Source organism: Numida meleagris, chromosome 6 (genome assembly GCF_002078875.1).
Source record: "Numida meleagris isolate 19003 breed g44 Domestic line chromosome 6, NumMel1.0, whole genome shotgun sequence".
Lineage (NCBI taxonomy): Eukaryota > Metazoa > Chordata > Aves > Galliformes > Numididae > Numida > Numida meleagris.
This window is the reverse complement of record NC_034414.1, coordinates 55,333,925-55,353,018: the sequence shown is the minus strand read 5'-3', so window position 1 is coordinate 55,353,018 and position 19,094 is coordinate 55,333,925. Positions and strand designations below refer to the sequence as shown.

The 19,094-nt window shown below is 42.9% G+C and overlaps 1 long non-coding RNA gene across 1 annotated transcript; it reads right to left on the bottom strand.

The window, feature by feature from the left end:
• On the bottom strand, positions 10,965 to 18,017 carry LOC110402003. Its single transcript, XR_002440746.1, has 2 exons — positions 17,893 to 18,017; positions 10,965 to 14,220 (listed from the first exon to the last, which is right to left on the bottom strand). It is a non-coding gene; the product is annotated as an uncharacterized LOC110402003 (long non-coding RNA).

Genomic DNA, 19,094 nt, shown 5'->3' with positions numbered 1-19,094 from the left:
AGCCCATTCTGTTCCCCAGCCCATTCTGTTCCCCAGCCCATTCTGTTCCCCAGCCCATTCTGTTCCCCAGCCCATTCTGTTCCCCAGCCCATTCTGTTCCCCAGCGCATTCTGTTCCCCTGCCCATTCTGTTCCCCAGCCCATTCTGTTCCCCAGCCCATTCTGTTCCCTAGCCCATTCAGTTCCCCAGCCCATTCTGTTCCCCAGCCCATTCTGTGCTATCGCCCTACTTATTCTGTGCTCCAGACTATTCTTTGCTCTAGCCCAGCCCATTGTGAGGTCTATCCCATTCTGTTCTCTAGCCCATTCTGAGCTCTAGCCCAGCCCATTGTTAGCTCTATCCTATTCTGTTCTCTAGCCTAGTCTGAGCTCTAGCCCAGCCCATTGTGACCTCTAGCCCATTCTGTTCCCTAGCCCATTCTGTTCCCTAGCCTATTCTGTTCCCTAACCCAGCGCATGGTGACCTCTAGCCCATTCTGTTCCCTAGCCCATTCTGTTCCCCAGCCCATTCTGTTCCCCAGCCGATTCTGTTCCCTAGCCCATTCTGTTCCCTAGCCCATTCTGTTCCCTAGCCCATTCTGTTCCCCTGCCCATTCAGTTCTTCAGCCCATTCTGTTCCCCAGCCCATTCTGTGCTGTTGCCCTGCTTATTCTGTGCTCCAACCTATTCTGTGCTCTAGCCCAGCCCATTGTGAGCTGTATGCCATTCTGTTCTCTAGCCCAGTCTGAGTTCTTGCCCAACCCATTGTGACCTCTAGCCCATTCTGTTCCCTAGCCCATTCTGTTCCCTAGCCCATTCTGTTCCCCAGCCCATTCTGTTCCCTAGCCCATTCTGTACTCTAGCCCATTCTGTTCCCTAGCCCATTCTGTTCCCTACCCCATTCTGTTCCGTAGCGCAGCCCATTGTGAGCTCTAGCCCATTCTGTGCTCTAGCCCATTCTGTGCTCTAGCCCATTCTGTTCCCTAGCCCATTCTGTTCCCTAGCCCATTCTGTTCCCTAGCCCATTCTGTTCCCTAGCCCATTCTGTTCCCTAGCCCATTCAGTTCCCTGGCCCAGCCCATTATGAGCTCTAGCCCATTCTGTAATCTAGCCCATTCTGAGCTCTAGCCCAGCCCATTCTGTTCCCTAGCCCATTCTGTTCCCTAGCCCATTGTGTTCCCTAGCCCAGCCCATTGTGAGCTCTAGTCCATTTTGTGCTCTAGCCCATTCTGTTCCCTAACCCAGCCCATTCCGTTCCCTAGCCCATTGTGTTCCCTAGCCCAGCCCATTGTGAGCTCTAGCCCATTCTGTGCTCTAGCCCATTCTGGTCCCTAGCCCATTCTGTTCCCTAGCCCATTGTGTTCCCTAACCCATTCTGTTCCCCAGCCCATTCTGTTCCCCGGCCCATTCTGTTCCCTAGCCCATTCTGTTCCCTAGCCCAGCCCATTGTGAGCTCCAGCCCATTCTCTGCTCGAGCCCATTCTGTTCTCTAGCCCATTCTGAGCTCTAGCCCAGCTCATTCTGTTCCCCAGCCCATTCTGTTCCCCAGCCCATTCTGTTCCCTTGACCATTCTGTTCCCTAGCCCATTCTGTTCCCTTGCCCATTCTGTTCCTTAGCCCATTCTGTTCCCTAGCCCATTCTGTTCCCTGGCCCATTCTGTTCCCTAGCCCATTCTTTTCCCTAGCCCATTCTGTTCCCTAGCCCATTCTGTTCCCTAGCCCATTCTGTTCCCTAGCCCATTCTGTTCNTTCCCTAGCCCATTCTGTTCCCTAGCCCATTCTGTTCCCTAGCCCATTCTGTTCCCTAGCCCATTCTGTTCCCTAGCCCATTCTGTTCCTTAGCCCATTCTGTTCCCTAGCCCATTCTGTTCCCTAGCCCATTCTGTTCCCTAGCCTATTCAGTTCCCTAGCCCATTCTGTTCCCTAGCCCATTCTTTTCCCTAGCCCATTCTGTTCCCTAGCCCATTCTGTTCCCTAGCCCATTCTGTTCCCTAGCCCATTCTTTTCCCCAGCCCATTCTTTTCCCCAGCCCATTATGTGCTATCGCCCTGCTTTTTCTGTGCTCCAGACTATTCTTTGCTGTAGCCCAGCGCATTGTGAGCTCTATCCCATTCTGTTCTCTAGCCCATTCTGAGCTCTAGCCCAGCCCATTGTGATCTGTATCCCATTCTGTTCCCTAGCCCATTCTGTTCCCTATCCCATTCTGTTCCCTATCCCATTCTGTTCCCTAGCCCATTCAGTTCCCTAGCCCATTCTGTTCCCTAGCCCATTCAGTTCCCCAGCCCATTCTGTTTTCCAGCCCATTCTGTGCTATCGCCCTGCTTATTCTGTGCTCCAGACTATTCTTTGCTCTAGCCCAGCCCATTGTGAGCTCTATCCCATTCTGTTCTCTAGCCCATTCTGAGCTCTAGCCCAGCCCATTGTTAGTTCTATCCCATTCTGTTCTCTAGCCTATTCTGAGCTCTAGCCCAGCCCATTGTGACCTCTAGCCTATTCTGTTCTCTAGCCCATTCTGAGCTCTAGCCCTACCCATTGTGACCTCTAGCCCATTCTGTTCCCTAGCCCATTCTGTTCCCTAGCCCATTCTGTTCCCTAACCCAGCCCATTGTGAGCTCTAGCCAATTCTGTGGTCTAGCCCATTCTGAGCTGTAGCCCAACCGATTGTGACCTGTAGCCCATTCTGTTCCCCAGCCCATTCTGTTCCCTAGCCCAGCCCATTGTGAGCTCTAGCCCATTCTGTTCCCTAGCCCTGCCCATTGTGAGCTCTAGCCCATTCTGTTCTCTGTCCTAGCTCATTCTGTGCTCTATCCCATTCTGTGCTCTATCCCATTTTGCTCTCTAGCCCAGCCCATTCTGTGCTCAAGCCCATTCTGTGCTCTAGCCCATCCCATTCTGTGCTCTAGCCCATTCTGTGCTGTAGCCCATTTTGTTCTCTAGCCTATTGTGTGCTCTTGCCCAGGTCATTCAGTATTCCACAGCATTCTGTGCTCTAGCCCGGCCAATTCTTTGTTCTAGCCCATTCTGTGGTCTAGCGTATTCTGTGCACTAGCCTAGCCCATTCTGTGCTCCAGAGCATTCTGTGCTCCAGTCCATTCTGTCCTCTAAACCTTTCTTTGCTCTAGCCCTGCCCATTCTGTGCTCTCACCCATTCTGTGCTCTTGGCCATTCTGTGTTCTAGCCCAGCCCATTCTGTTCTCTAGCCCATTCTGTTCTCTTGCCCATTCTGTGCTCTAGCCCAATCCATTCTGTTCTCTATCCCATTCTGTGCTTTAGCCCATTCTGTGCTCCATCCCGGCCCTCTGAGTGCTCTAGCCTGTTCTGTGCTCTAGCCCAGCCCATTCTGTTCTCCAGCCTATTCTGTGCTCTCTTCCAGCCCATTCAGTGAGGTTGCTCAAGGAAGACCTTTCATGTTTCATACATGGAGATATAGGAAGAACACATAGATATATGTGAATGTGTTTGCTCTGAATCTTTTCTGCTCGTGCTTTTCTATTTCACCATGAACTGTTCTCCTTCAGTAAATTTAAGGGAGAACACCCCATCCGGTCTCTTTAATTGTGGACTGTGGCATCCAGAAAGAGCTGTTTTGTTTCAGACAAAAAACTTCTCTTGCTCATTTTTCCACAGGAAAATTCTTTGGCCAATTTAGAAAACCTGTTTAGGAAACACTGTTAATTCTTTCTGGCTGCTAAGAGAGTGGAAATTTTTGGAATTAACATTTTGTCCCACTTGCCAGCATCTCTCATTTGCACTTAGCTGAGGAGAAAAAAAAAAACCCCAAAGCCACTCTCTGATGCTCCTGTGACACTTCTGGTCTGCTGCCAGCTGATGTGCAGTGTACCACAGCTTATCAGATCTGTTTGCTTTCACAGTGTGGACAACTGAATTGCAGCAAATGCTAAGCGCACAGTTCCTCACCTGAGCAAACCTGTGGTGCTGTGGCCTTTTCATTCGCTGAGTTTCTGTATCAGTTTGCTCCAGCTATCTGCTACACCTCAGTGCATGGGGGTGTTGGACCCTCCTGATCTGCCTGTGTGTGCTTTTCAGGAGAGCTTTTGCCTTCACTGCAGTGGAAAAGAGAACCTAAAACATGATAATAAATCCTTATGTGAGCAGTGGCTTTGAGTGTCTCCCTTGAGCAATGGGACCTCTGGAACTAAGCCCTTAATTAAAGGTCTGAAATGAAATTCTAACAAGTTGCTATGAAGCTTTATGATCCTTTGAAATCACTAGTCCAAATCTTGTTAATTGCAGAGGATCTGGGCTTTGGCCTAAGATCTTTCTGCTACTTTCATCCTTAGAAATGCTAAGTCCCTTTCCCCTCCCTCTCCTCTTTTTCTGTTCTCTGGAAAGCTTTGCAAATTCACAGAGGCAGGCCTAAAAATGTAGCAGACATTTGGTGCTCTGCAGAAAATACGAATGTTTGTTGGTTTGGGCTTTATTTTACAGCTTCACTTTTGCTTTTATATTTTCATTAAACTGCAGCAATTCAGATTTTATTTCCCATGCAAGGCTGGTAATATAGAGTCTGCTCGGTATGTAGGTGAACTCGTCCATGACAAATTACGTGGAAGCTATGGAAACTTTGCTTAATGGAGAGCAAGGTCAGGCTGTCTAATGCTAAAAAATTAATATTTCAGCTTCTTATTTTGCACAGGTTTTGGTTTTTTTGTTGTTTTTTTTTTGGGGGGGGGGGGGGGGGAGAGATCCAGATTAGTACAGTACTGGAAGACTAAATAATGGAATTGTTTGGAGTTAGCTGAATTAATCACTGACAGCAAATTACCTGACAAATTTAATCTTTCCCTTTTTTTTTTTCCTAGCATAAGGGTTGCCCTTATGCTAGAGGAAATGTTAATTTCTGCAAGCATTGATGGAATTATTTATCTGAACTTTTTTGCAGCACTCCTGCCACTTGCAGATGTGCCTGCACTCTTGCATCCCCTGAGTCTTGTGTTGGGGAACATTCTCCATGGAACAAAGGAGTCTGAATGCAAAATGGGGAAAAGTTTTACAGATTTCGGAAATAGGAGAAATGAGATGCCAGATATATAAGATTGTCACTCTTAGTCTAATTTTTGTAATGCAAATACATAAGGTAATTAATGTAGTGCTTAGGCTGTACTCATTAATAGGGCCTCAATAACATTTCAACATCAACTGGAGTGATATGCTGATTTTAAGTTCACAAATCAAGTTAATTTTGAATGTTTTTAATTAAACGGTATTGCCTTCACAACTATAGCACACTACAGAAATGTATTATTCATAATGAAATGTTCTTTTGAGAAGCAGAAAGGAGAGGAAAGACCAAGACCCCACAAATAGTTGTTAGGACTATGACTGGGCTTGCAGGAGACCAGATCTGTGCCCTGTTCAAGTCAGAGATCTCTGAAGGGAGGAAGCTGCCTGTGGACTCAGTGTTGAACTTCAACCCTTTCCTATCCTTGCCTGCAGAGAGTATTTCCGTGACTATGCTTCCATTCAGAAAATTTCCACAATGACTCTTTCTTTACCAATGTCCCACATCCAAGGAAATGAGTGGTGCAGCTCTCAGCTCAGGTGCAAATGCCCTCTCAGTGGCTTAGTGAAGTGTCAGGACAGTAGATGTATCCATAATTATTTCTTGGCTCATGAGTGCATATTTCCGCCTGGAAATCTGAGATCAGCGTGAAACAGAATTGCTAAATCCAGACTGACGTATTCCTAGGCATGCAAGGGGCAGAGTTTTGGGGAGTGGTTTTGTCTGTATATTGTGTCCCTCTGAATCACTATATTGCGTACCAGATCTAGAGGGAGGGAGATTGCTTTGTGCCCAGGGGAAATGATGGACATTTCCAGAACTTAGGTCATAAGAGGAGAAAGAGAGCATGAGCATTGCAGCAAAGTCTGAGAACAGCAGGAAATTAGAAATTTCCACTTTTTTCATGAGCATACCCGCTGATCTGTAAAGCCAGAAAACTTGTGAAGATCTGATTCCTACTAGCCTTCCCATCGAGGGCTATAGGTACAGGCATATTTTATGTTTTTCTCTCTCATGCTGTTTATACTGGGCTGAATGATGCATTCAGGTAAGGATCAACTTAAACCTGGGAATGAATCTTTGGTTACCATGGGGAGGTTCAGGTTGAATATTAGGAAGAATTTCTTCTCAGAAAGAGTGGTGATGCACTGGCTGCCCAGGGAGTGCTGGGGTCACCGTCTGTGGAGGTGTTCAAGAACCGTGGAGATGTGGCACTGAGGTATGTGGGCAGTGGGGATGGGTTGACTTTATGATCTTAGAAGTCTTTTCTAACCTTAATGTTTCTGTGATTCTATGATTCCTACAATTAGACCCCCTGGCAGGTGTACCTAGAAAGAGTATGAGACATCTACTTTAAGATTTTTTTCAGAGCTGAAATTTGCTTCCCTTCAGGTTTATTCAGTATTGCCATGGCCTTATACAACAAGCCAAGTGCTAACTTCCTCAGAGCAAGTTCACCCAATTTTTTGTTCAATGACAGTAAACTCACAAGGAGCATCATTAATAACTATCCTCTGTGTGGATTAGAAAAGGATCCATATTTGCCCTACTCTCATACTAAACCGAAAGTCTTTCTGAATTGCCGTACAAACTTGTTCTCTTTCTGCCACCTTCTTTACCTCCATCACAGCAACCTTCTCCAGACAGATGGTTCCCACCCCCTCTCATCTCCCCTTGACACCCTGCCAACACCATGCCCAATCACCCTTGTCATCTGTCTCTTATCTCTAACCCATTTCCCTAAGATATGACAGACTACATTCTCCTCCTGTTTCCTAAAAAGAAGCACTGCACCAGCATGCCAGTACCCAGAAAATCTGGTCAAACAAATGTGGTCGGAGATCAGAGAGGAGGTGGAAGGGTTCATTAAGGGAGGTTTTTGACATTTCAGCTAATAAAACTAGAAACTGTCAATTTTTAAGCTATTTTCTCCTTTCTGTCAAAAAAAAAAAAGGCAACTCTACCCTTCATCCTTTCTCCGTTTCTTCCATGGTCTGGTTAGAAATGCTGATGAAATGTGGGAACTCTAGATCAATGCCTTGTGCATCCGTTCTCCTCCCACTTTTACAGATTCACTCCCCTCTTCCCAAAGTCCTTGAGTCTCCTAAATCCTTTCTCTGTGTTTCCCACATGAAACTCAACCCAAAGAGATGAAAAGAGCATGTGGCATCTCAACACGATGTCAGTAGCATGTCATTTTTTTGGGCTGAAATCTAAGAACTTCTCAGAAGACCAGTGCTTTCATTTTTCATTTTCTCTAAAAAGTTGAAATGTTTCAAGGAAAGCACACACCTTTGTTTGTCCTCCCTCCTTAAAAAGAAAGACATTCTCTCTTCTTCAGTGTCTGCTGGAAAAGGTTTTGATCCACTTCAGAAACAAGCTGTCTGCTGCAGCGAGTAAGGTAGCCACAAAATGTGATTTTTCTTAAGATATCTCTAATAGCTGCTCACTACCAATTCAATAATTTTTTTTTGTCTTTGGTGCTGCTGAAGTCATCTGATCATGGTACTCTGGTCAGGTTTTCTTTATATATTCAAGAATGTTGTGTTCTCATCTCTCAGCATTAGGTTTGCACATAAACTTTTGTAAATTGGCCCCAGGAAAGTCTGGAGAATTTTTAATCAGAATCATAACATATCTTCAGTAAAGCATCTTTGTATAAGATTTCACCTTCCAAGTTAGACACATGACTTTCTTATGTGGGGATAACATATAGGACAAGGGGGAATGGTTTTCAACTAAGACAAGGAAGATTTAGGTTAGATATTAGGAGGAAGTTTTTCACTCAGAATGTGGTGACGCACTGGAACAGGTTGCCCAAAGAGGTTGTGGATGCACCGTCCCTGGAGGTGTTCAAAGGCCAGGCTGGACATGGCTCTGGGCAGCCTGGTCTAGTGGTTGGCGACCCTGCACTCAGCAGGGGGGTTGAAATTCGATGATCTTTGAGGTCCTTTTCAACCCACGCCATTCTATGATTCTATGATATATTGATATTGGGCTTTCAGTGATCTGTTGATGCCTCATTTGTTTAATATATATTCCACTTCTTACTCTTACAGTAATGCTGTTCCTAGGTTCTGTTTGGGTAAGTGATAATGGAGGTGACATATTTAATAAAAACTTCTGATTATACTTATATCTTTAATATTTCATATGGATCCTCTCTCAGTAAGATAGCGCTAGTACTGCTAAAGAAGAACTTGTAAAAACTCTCGGACATTTCTCTGCACTTAGTTATCATATAGATAAAAAGACACAGAGGCAGATAAGGGAACATAAGAAATCAATGTAAAGGATGTTCTAACATTACCATTTCATGTAGATGGATATATATTACCATGAGAATAAACATCTGTACCTTGAAGGCATGCCAGTAGATGCAGATGTAAGACACGTCTCCATGGGGTTGCTGACTTCTGAGTCCAGATCTGATCAGTTTATAACCATCCTACTACAGCCAGTATGAGCTTGTTGCTGCCTCTGGCTTGTACCTGGCAAATTGGGGAGCATAAGCAAATAAAACAATGGTGTGCCTGTACCTGTGCATCACACTTTGCCCAAGGTCATCTGAGGATTCATGGAAACCAGATCCTGTGTCTCATGGAAGACACCTAAGTACTCATAGGATTGATTTTCTTTTGTGCAAGACAAACCAAGAAAGTAATTTCAGGCATTCTTGGTTTCCTGTCTTGTTTTGATGTGCTTCAGAGAGACAAGGCCTAAAAAGGGTACTAAAACAAGAAGGTGCTGCTGCACACAGCCAAGTCAATGTGACACAGTCTGAAATGGTGGCATGCTTTGTAGTGATGCTTGGGTTAACGTGGTTGTGGGCTGACTGTTAATTTGGAGAGCAACAGAAAGCTTTCTACATCCACACAAATGCATCTCATTTATGCATTACAAAATAAAGCAAGGGGGAAAGTTCTGTCTCTTCATTACTTAATTCTAGCTGCACCTTACTGCTTTATTCATGCTGTGCTCCTCAGTGCTACGGTGTCTGTGGGGATAGCTGTTCTCTGAGTTTTCATTTTGCTCTGCTTTTACATCATACACAAAGAGCTACCAGTGAGGAGTATGAGCTTAACTTTTGGTGACAAATCTGTGGTAACTTTTGAAAACTTCAGTAATTCCATTTAAAAGCTTAACAGAGGCCTCAGAACTGGTCACTGACAAACGGAGCGGGTTCCTTTCTTCCGAGACTTTGAGTTGATATCAAAGAGTCTGTATGGCTGAAAGTCCCATTGTGTAAAAATAGAGACAGGGGCTGTCTGACTTTCAGAAGCAGTTCAGTGTCCTGTGTGACAGCTGTTACACTGCAAATTAGTGAGGCTTTTGCTCTTAGGTCATTTAGGAAAAAAACTCTCCTGTGTTTCATTTGATGGTAAGATAAGCAATATCATGAGTATGCAAAGTGATTCAAGAGGACACAATCTGTGTTGCTGTTTCCACAAAACTGCAGCAATGATCAACTGGGTGCTTGGTTCCCACCTCCTCTAGAACCACTGAAGGTATTGAGAAGTTCATGAAGTGTCTCGATTTGTTTGCTTTTGTCTAATTTCCACCAAAATACTTCATAATATGTTTCTGTCTTCCAGAGATTGTTGTCACTAATTCTGGTTTTGCATTTATTTCAGTCTGGACAACAGAAATTTCATTGATCTGTTTCTAGCAACAAAAGATTTCTGGTTATCCAGTTGCAGCCTAGCAATACCAGTGAGGATTCAGAAGAAATTTTAATTTACAGGCCTTGATAAATCTGAGCAAACTAAACTGCTCGTATTTCATATTTCAATTGCCTGAAGCAGCACAAATCTGCCATCCATAGCTTTAACACAAAAAAAATTACATTCTTAACATGAGTGTAAAATGCTGGGGGAAAAAAAGAATAAATTACCTGTTATCAGAGTCTTTATGTTTCTTAAACCTCTTTTCTGAAGAGTTAAGTGCAAGATGCTATTAAAAAGCAGGTGAATAAGTAAATACTATCTTTCAGCAGCAGCAGGTGAAATGGGATACAATCTAACCAGCTTCGTTTAGAAAGCTCTGGGCTCCATGATATAATTTTAACCATGCTTAAATTTAGCATTCATATTGCAGAACAATGAGAGATTTGCCCCAGTGCAGCAAGGTTTCCCATTTCCACGCAGGCATGAAGGCATTAAGAATTCTGCTCGTGGCACCACAGATTGTGTTCAGAGAGACAGTTGTGACTGGAGGTGAATACAACTCCCTGCTCGCCCCCTGTCGTTAAATAAATATTTGGCCAATTAAAAAGTGCTCATTATTTCAAGCAGTTAGGTTAGCATAAAAAGGGAGACTAGAAATAAATTTGTTCTTGAAAAGAAAGCAAGCCCGTTGACTACCCAGGTGTGATAAACAGCAAGGACTGCTGTGGAGACACACTTCTGCACCATTCCTAGAGAGTCTGAGTAGCACTGAACCCATGTATGATTTTGGTTGTGAGGATAATTCTCTACTGAAACCTCTTACGAGACTTTCACTGCCCTAGACTTAACTGCCTACTAAATCTGGGTTTGATGTTGGCACTGGGGTGTGGGATCTCTGTTCAAAGACTTACGGTGGTATGAGGCTCTGAGCAATTACATAAGATTCTTTAGAAAGGAGCCTTTGTTGGCCACAGTATTTTTTTATTATTATTATTATTTTTTGCATACCCAGGGTATTTCTCTGTGACTTGGAATAAATAAAATGCTAATCCTAATGTTAGGTTGCTTTTCATTTTACAACATTTGAGAGGTGTTTTTTTCTCCTTGGAAACTTCTTCCTTTTCTCTGTTTTTCTGGCCTGGAGGTTTTTACTCTATTTTTTATTTATCATCTCATATTACTGTGGTTTGAAGATATATAGCAATGACGCAGGCTGCTGTTGAGTTTTGGATCTTTGACTGTTTTCTATTTTTAGCTCGTTCTTAGCTGCACTGGAAACAAGAAGCAGCATCAGTATTGGCCCCAATATGTAGCACACACTTGTTTTTTGTCAGAGGATATAATGTGGATAAAATAACTTGACCCATATCTGGGGACTGTGCAGAGCATGCTTCTTTTAAGGAACAAACTCTACCTATACAAGCAGTAGGTCTTGCTGTGGCTGCCCACATCTCCCTTGGACAGTTGCAACCAAAATGCAAAATCTTGTATCAGCAACCTCAGAAAGATTCAGTGCTGCATCCAGCTGCACCATGAACTCACCCTACAGAGAGCAATGATATAAAGCTCCTCTGCTGTTTAACAGGCCATGGAATACTCAGCAGGGACAGGAGCACAGACGTATGGCTTTGCAGGTAGATGCTCTGCCTAGCTCATAGAATCGGTTTCCTTGTCTCTTCTGCCCAAAGTTTGATTAAAAAGTGGAACATGTTCAAGAGGGGAAGAGACTGGCACCTAGATCTGCAAAACAATGACAGATAACAAAAGAACCAAAGTCAACTCTTCAGTCCGAGCTGATGATTCAGCACACACCACTAAGCCCCCTCAGAGCTCTGATGAGCCTTTCTTGTTCAGTTGCAATCTTCTTTTTCAGAGGGAAAAATGCTGAATCTAAACTTTCTCGTGCAGCCATCTTGTATCTAGCTCAAACTCCTCACAGGAAAATCCTTCACTTAGGATAACTGAACTGAAAGGTTTCCTCTGTAAGAGGAGTTGCCTGTGAAAGACTCATTAACATCTATTTTTCTGATATGTGACTTCCTTATTTAACTTGGATTTCCCAAGGTATTGTCTCAAGAATTTTGCCAAGATTACATGAAGCAAGAAACTTTTAACAGAGCTGCTTTTGAAGACAGAACACTGCTATTAAGAAAGAAAGAAGAAAGAAAGATTCTGTGTGAGATTGTCTTCTCTACCATTTAAAAGTATTCCTCTATTTTGCATTCTGAAAGCTTAACTATGGTGTGCTGTTCGGATAGTTTAGGAAAGATGCCTTTCTCCAGTCAGTGTGAAAACTTTACTCATGCCAAGCATTTAACGCTAAGACACAACTCCATTAACTGTATAAAACTGGCTCAGGTAGGGGTAAGACTCTTGTACAGGCTACATTACTTCTCACATTTTCAGTAGATTCCTCTTCCCACTTGTGTTCCCAGGTCTTACCTCACTTAGATGGGTATTTTGAACAGTGAATACCACTAAGCAGATCATATCCGTGTTGCAGTGCCAGCTCAAGCTCTCTCTTTGGATCGAGCTGGTGGCCATCTAAGACCTCTGTTGGTCAAGGGAGCTTGTAAACTGAACTCAGTACTCCTACTTATTTCTTAGTAGGAATGTGTCTAATAGAGAAATGGAAGTATTGCTTTGTTTTTCATATCCATTGCTCCAAACTTGGAAATGTGTAAGACCTCTTAATCTATTTGTAGTTTCCTTTACTAATTGCTCCTTCTCCTTGCCCAACTTGAAATCAAAAGTTATACGGAAGTATAATCTTTCCAAACTACGTACACATTAGGAACACATAAGTGCACATTAGTACACATTCCTGAAAACTAGTGATACTTTTGAAGCCCATGCTTTTGTAAGCTCCAAGGGGAAATCGAAGTACTTGCAAAGTGCTCCAGCATCTCCAGGTCTCTCTGGTTCTGGGGAAAGCACTCCACTCCAAATGTGCCCTCACCAGTGCAGAGCATAAGGATAACTCCCTCAACCTCAACCTGCTGGCAATGCTCTGTGTAATGCAGGCCAGGACATCATGGGCCTTTTTGGCCACAAGCACACATTGCTAGCTCATGGCCAGCTTGAAGTTTTGTGAAGCTCCAGAGCAGATGTTAAAGGAACAGGTAAGAGTTGGGGGTACTTGTATACTAATGATTTATCAGACTGGAAATGAGCACATGGCACAGGGGTTCTTCCCAGAGAAGGCCAGAGGTGCTTTCTTAGCATGTTGTGGTATCACACATAAACCTTTCTCCTTTTCCTTTGTGTCTTGCAAATTTCTATTTCTTTTCTCCTATGCAGCTTCTTCGTTTGACCTTATACTCTTCAAGTACTCAGGGTGTGCTTGCATCATCCCTTACTTTGTTGTAGGCCTGGAGTTCGGCATCTATCCTCTGTGCTGGTCACGTGGGCTTTTAAGACATTAAGGTTTGAGGCAAACACCCTCCAGAGCATTTGCAAAGGAAAGAAGCATCACTATTTCTTCTTTCTCCAGTGCTTTTGCTGTTGCATGCAGCCACAAGTGGCAGTAATGGCCAGCATGGGGTGTGAACGCAATCCTGTTGAGGAAGTTTATTTAATGCTTTCCTGGCTGCAGGCTGGAACTGCGGGTCCAACTGAACACCCAAGAGCAGGGTAAAGGGTCACATCCTGTGTGCTCTCCCTTGGGTCCTCACATGCTCAGGCGCCCTGCACAAGAAGACAATGACCAGAAAACCATAATTTAAGTCCTGACAGTGCTGTTTATAATACTCCATTTCAGCTCCTGCCTAAGACAGGGCAGAGAATTCCTCCTAGTAATTCCTTCCTTGCATGTTGCATCCCAACTTGTGTTTGAGCAAGAGCAGATCTCTCAGAAAGAGGCATTGAGTCTTGTTTCCACAGGAGTTTGACATGCAGAACCTGCAGCTTCCCTTGGTAATCTTGTCAGTCTAACCAAGACCCTGAGCTGAGAGAGCAGGCCTCAGACTGTTAGCTAGGGAACATGAACTTTAAACCCTTTCATCAAGTCTCCCGAAAATTTTTTTGAAATAGATTTTCAGACTATTGGGAACTTAATCTTACAGTTCATCTGGAATTTTTTTCTTTTCACTTCAGATGCAGATGTGGTGGGCACTGTAAATTCAGTTCATTTCACCTTTTCCTCTGGATAGCTAAGGAATACTATTACTTATTGATCTACTGTACTGTGGTTATTTGTGCATTAGCTCTTCAATAATGCAAATATGTAACTGGTGCTGATACTGTTAATTAATCATATTTATTATTTTTATCTCCTTCAGGAACATCGAGTCCAGCTGCTTATGCAGATGCCAGTCAGGCAATGAAACCCCCAGCCCTAAAAGACAGATCGAAGATGGATGGCTCAGTCTTGCAGCAGTCATTATGTATACATTTGCTGATAAATCCAATGCTTTTTCTGCATCACTGACCAGCAGCTTGAGACTCCTGTTCTTTTTCATCAGTAGGTTGTAAAAGGCCATTTTGACACTGCTTCCAAACACAGCCTGTGAGCTGGTGAAGAGTTGGCTGTCCAGACCAATGAAATGACTGCCTTGAAATTAGGGAGAAGAATGGAAGTGAGACAAAAAGCTAATAACATCTTCTTGGGCCTGTCTGCCTGGCCATGGAATGTCCTCTAGGGGTGCATCAGGTATGAACATGCTCAGCCCAGTCACAGCAGTCAGCTCTCATTTCAGGTCCAAGAATCTAATTTCTCTGCTTCCCCAAGAGCAAGATCTGGGCAGATATTACAATCTCTAAATGCTGCAGTGTGCCGTGCTGTTGGGTATCAAGGTAACCTTGGTAAGCTCCGAACCTCGGCGATAACATGCTGAAATTCTCCCTGCTTTCAAGGGAAGTAGTAATGCAGGCACATCCAACCCACGCCTGTGGGCCTCATATGGCCCAGCACGCACTGTGACTCGCCCCTGTGGCAGCGTCCATCACTCAGCACCAAGCGAGCATCAGTGCACTATGAGCCCCTGGCTGAAACCACAGCATTTTCAAATTGAATGCATCGAGTTGCAATTGAAAATCTGATCACGTCTCTTTACCAGACTTTTGTAAGCCCTATCACACTAGAGAGAAATATCCCTTGCTTCACAGTCACAACTTATTCAAGGCATTGCTTTTCCTCGGTATGTACATTTGTGAAATGTGGCCCAGGTAAGCAAAAATGTTGGACACCCATGCAATAACGCATTGATTTCCCCATTAAAAATAACCAGGTGAATGAGTTCCCTGAAAAACTGTTGAGCTTAGGGGACAGGATCAACCCTGTTCGAAAGATTTTGTGAGTCCTGTCCAAATTACACATCCTTTACCATCGCATACACACTTGTTGTGAATCCTACAATCATTAAGGTTGGAAAAGACCTCTAAGATCATCTAGTCCACCTACCACCTATATTGCCCACTGACCACATCCCTCAGAGCCATGTTTCTTGAACACCTCCAGGGATGGTGACTCCACTACCTCCCCAGGCAGCACATTCCAATGCTCGTTTGAGAATAAGATTTTCCTCATGCCCAACCTGAACCTCTCCTGGCACAACTTGAGGCCATTTCTTCTTGTCCTATCAAATGGGATGATGCTGCATGGAGTGTGCAAATGCTGGACTCAAGGGGCTGCTGAGACTTGTACACTCATAACTTTGTCACCTTTCTCTTCCTTTCTGAAAGCCAAAGGTCTGAGCTCTGTGAGACTGTGGTGCAAAGCAGCACTGAGTCAGGTACAAAAACTCAGCAGTGCTCAAACTGTGTAAGCAAACAGAAGATAAGGAAATTTCTGCACCAACATATTTTGCTCAGAGCAAGAGAAAGCAAGGTGATTGTTCTTTTGGAGAGATTATTAAGTCCTGTGTAGTGCAGACAGCACTGTTTCAGTCACATGGCTAATGCATGGATGTAAGCTCTGCTGTGTGGTTTCTCAGTTGAAATAGAGTATACGCTTTAATAAAGCATATGATCTTTGCTTACAAAGGTCAGACAGATAATGATGCAGTGTATTGCCCTCTCTTTCACATTCTACTCCAATCTTTACTTATTCTCACCAATTAAAATGTATTATTCTGTATTTGGACTTAGTAGATTTGAGCATACAATCACTGGAAATTATCTTTGCTGGTTTAAAGGGTCTTCTACACAGAGCATTTTCACTGTTCCTGTTTCTTGCCTTCATTTAAATCACATTTTAAGTTTCTCTTGGATAAAGGAAATAACATAATTGGAAATCAGAATTTCTGTTCCATAAAAGATAATGGATTATGACACTTATTTGAGGCAGAAAATATCCTTGATTAAACTGTATTGCAAAATGCATATACTCTTGTGGAGTGACAGCAAACGGGAGTGTTCACATATGACTCAAACACTTAAATCCATATGTTTGAGAGAAAATCTATTTAAAGTGACAATTTTGTGCTGAAAACTGTATTAAGAAAAGAATTTCAGATGTTAGATGATGCTGCTGAAAAAATACTATGTACTCTCATTTTCTTCTCTTTTCTTTCAAGACATCTTTAAGATACACGATCCCTTTATAAATATATTCAAGGATGTTTTAGGAGATTTTATCTTTATACTTCACTCTTAATATTTGTGCACCACTTTCCTTTTCAATACTTTTCCTCATTCTTTTGGTCAATTACACAAAACAAGTTGCTAAGAAAGATGTTTACTCTCTCCTCATGTCATTGCTACGCATAGCTGGACCTACTAGCCTTGCATGTTGCATTGCTTTAAGTCTTTCTGCCACTTATTCTGTCAAATGCAATGTTAATCTATTTTCAATAAATGTGGTCTTACTGTTGACCAGCAACTACCACCTCTCATCTTCAGCTTGTGAATACAATCCACTTGGGAGCCAAATTCTTACTTTGTAAACAACTCTTATTTCTTCTACATCAATGTTTTCTTTACCTTTTATATTTTTACAAGTGATGCTCACCCTTATCACTTGGCACGCAGCTAATCACTGATACTGGCATACATCCACAGAGGTCAGTCTGTTTGCTCAGCATGGAGCTGCTGAGAACTTCATCCCAGATAATATCTCCTCCAGACTTTGTATGCTTCAGTGTCTATTTATGTGGCTTCAATAATGTCTCCCTCCTGAAAATGCTCAGGAAAACATTTTATTGCTAACTTGCTGTTAAGAATTTCCTGTGGATGGAAACCTTCAGTGGATGATTCCAGTAGAGATGGGCTGCCTTAGCAGGTGTAGATGCCAGGAAAGATGGAGCCTACGCAGTGCTCAGTATTGAAGTGTTCTTCTCCCACCAATCCTGTATGTAGGCTTTGGGAAGCTGAGATGCATGCTGCAGCATTGTGTCTTCTTGTCAGGTGTTCCTCTGTTCTTGCAGAGGTTCTGCTGCCATGAGACACCTCACAGCCATATTATGCCCTATAAGCAGGCTTTTCTGAGGCATCTTTCATAGGAAAAATCTTGAAATTCCTGTTAATAATAGTGTTTGCCTTTCTTATTTTATTTATAACTCAGGAACAGGGCCTAAGGACTAGAAATACTCTGCCCTACTTGAGCTAGGGTATTTGTTTCCTGCTGGTTTATATCCCAGACAGAATTTGTGCGTACCTTGTGGGAAACGAAATAACACTGTCCTTCAGAAAATCAGAACCTTTTGTTTTGCATTGCGTATGATAACTGGGGAGTGCCTGATCAGATGGTAAAGGACATGGGATACTCAGGATACACCCATGTGCATGAGATGAGATTCAGACCAAGAGCTTTTCCTGCTGCAGAGTATATTTCTCTCTCTATCCTCAGATGAATTTATCCAGCTTCTGAGTGATAAAGGGCTACTTCTGGTTGGCTGTTAATTTCTTTTATGTGCTTACTCTTTCAGTAACATATGACTTTAGTTTATAGAAAATTATTTCCTGTTCCTGGGGATGAATCATATGGATCCATAGAATTGCTGCCCTCCCCCACTACTCTTTATTTACAACACAAGAGAGAACAGGTCTAAAAGGAGAAATGTAGGAAAGGGACAGGCTGCCACAGGGATCCCAATCCTTGATGATGAGGATATCTTCCCAGATGGTACAATATCTAGATTCAGATACACTTCCAGTACATCTGTGTAATGCTCCAACAGGATAGAAAGTACCACAATAAGAGCAGGGTGATAAAGTCTTCAGCTGCAACAAATGAGAACCAACCCAAATACAGCAAACACAGAAATGAATGCAAAGCACTGCTTACCTCCAGAAGACCTCAGGCACACAAGGCTCTCCAAGAAAGGATTACCTTGCAACCACTGCCAACACTTAAATGAGGTCGGGGAAGGGGTGGGTCCTGGCTCCACCCCTTCCAGTCACTCAGGAGCACTGCATGCACCTGAGATCCACTGGGTTGGCCCTGCCTTCCCACCAGGTGCTCAATCACTGGTTCAGGATGTGACTTAGCATTTCTGCTACAATCTGTAATCAGCATAGCCATGTTTGGGGATAACAACCTTGTTAACAGCCCCTTTCCTGTTTGATTGGGGTGAAATGTTGTGTCCTTTTTGAGTTGTTATTTCTGTTCTGATGCTGAGTCATTAGTTCCATTCTTGACCAGACCAAGGTTGCCATAAAAATTTGTGTATTTCCCTGAAAGGGTTTGGTTTCATTGAGTCAACAGTTTTTGGTGAAAAGTTAAGGTATTTTTCTTTATTTTTATTTTATTTTTACCACCCCTCACCTCAATAAAAATAATTTAAAAAAAAAAAAAAGGTTCTAGGCAGGTAGACAGTTATGCTAATAATTTGTTCAACAAAAGATTACAAATCTAGTTAAATATGCAATAGTAGCAGATCAGCTCAGAAACTTTGAAAGATTCTCTATTCATCCAAATATCAGGATGCACAGCCCAGAATATTGTATAAATACATAGGTTATTGGTTCCAGATAGCCTGAAATAGATAGAAACATATAGAAAATGATATGTCAGCAAAATCGTCTCCAAGCATGTTTCAGAATTTTCCATGAGACATCAGGGGATCTTTGACCTAAGTTGAAAAAATACTATTCTGCACTGTATTATATATTTCATTCACAGAGTGACAGCGTAGGTTCATTTCAGCAGAATCTATGCCATTGGAATCAGACATGAATTCTCCTGTGACAGCATTAGATCAATCATGTTTTAAAGAATGCAAGTAATTGCTTCTACTTCTACATCTTCCAAAATTGTCCAAAAATAAAAATTTGGGTTCACTGCTACCAGAGTTGCTAGCATGGGCTGGAAGGAGAGAGAAATGTATCGCAAAATTACATTTTTAATATTCTTTTCTAAAACAAGTTGGTTTCAAAGAAAAGAAGAAGAAGAAAAAGAATATGATTTAATTTTTGAAAAACGCAACAAAACTTGTGGACTGCATTGAACTCAAAGCGCTGCTGGTCCTTAATGATCGTACACTGAGG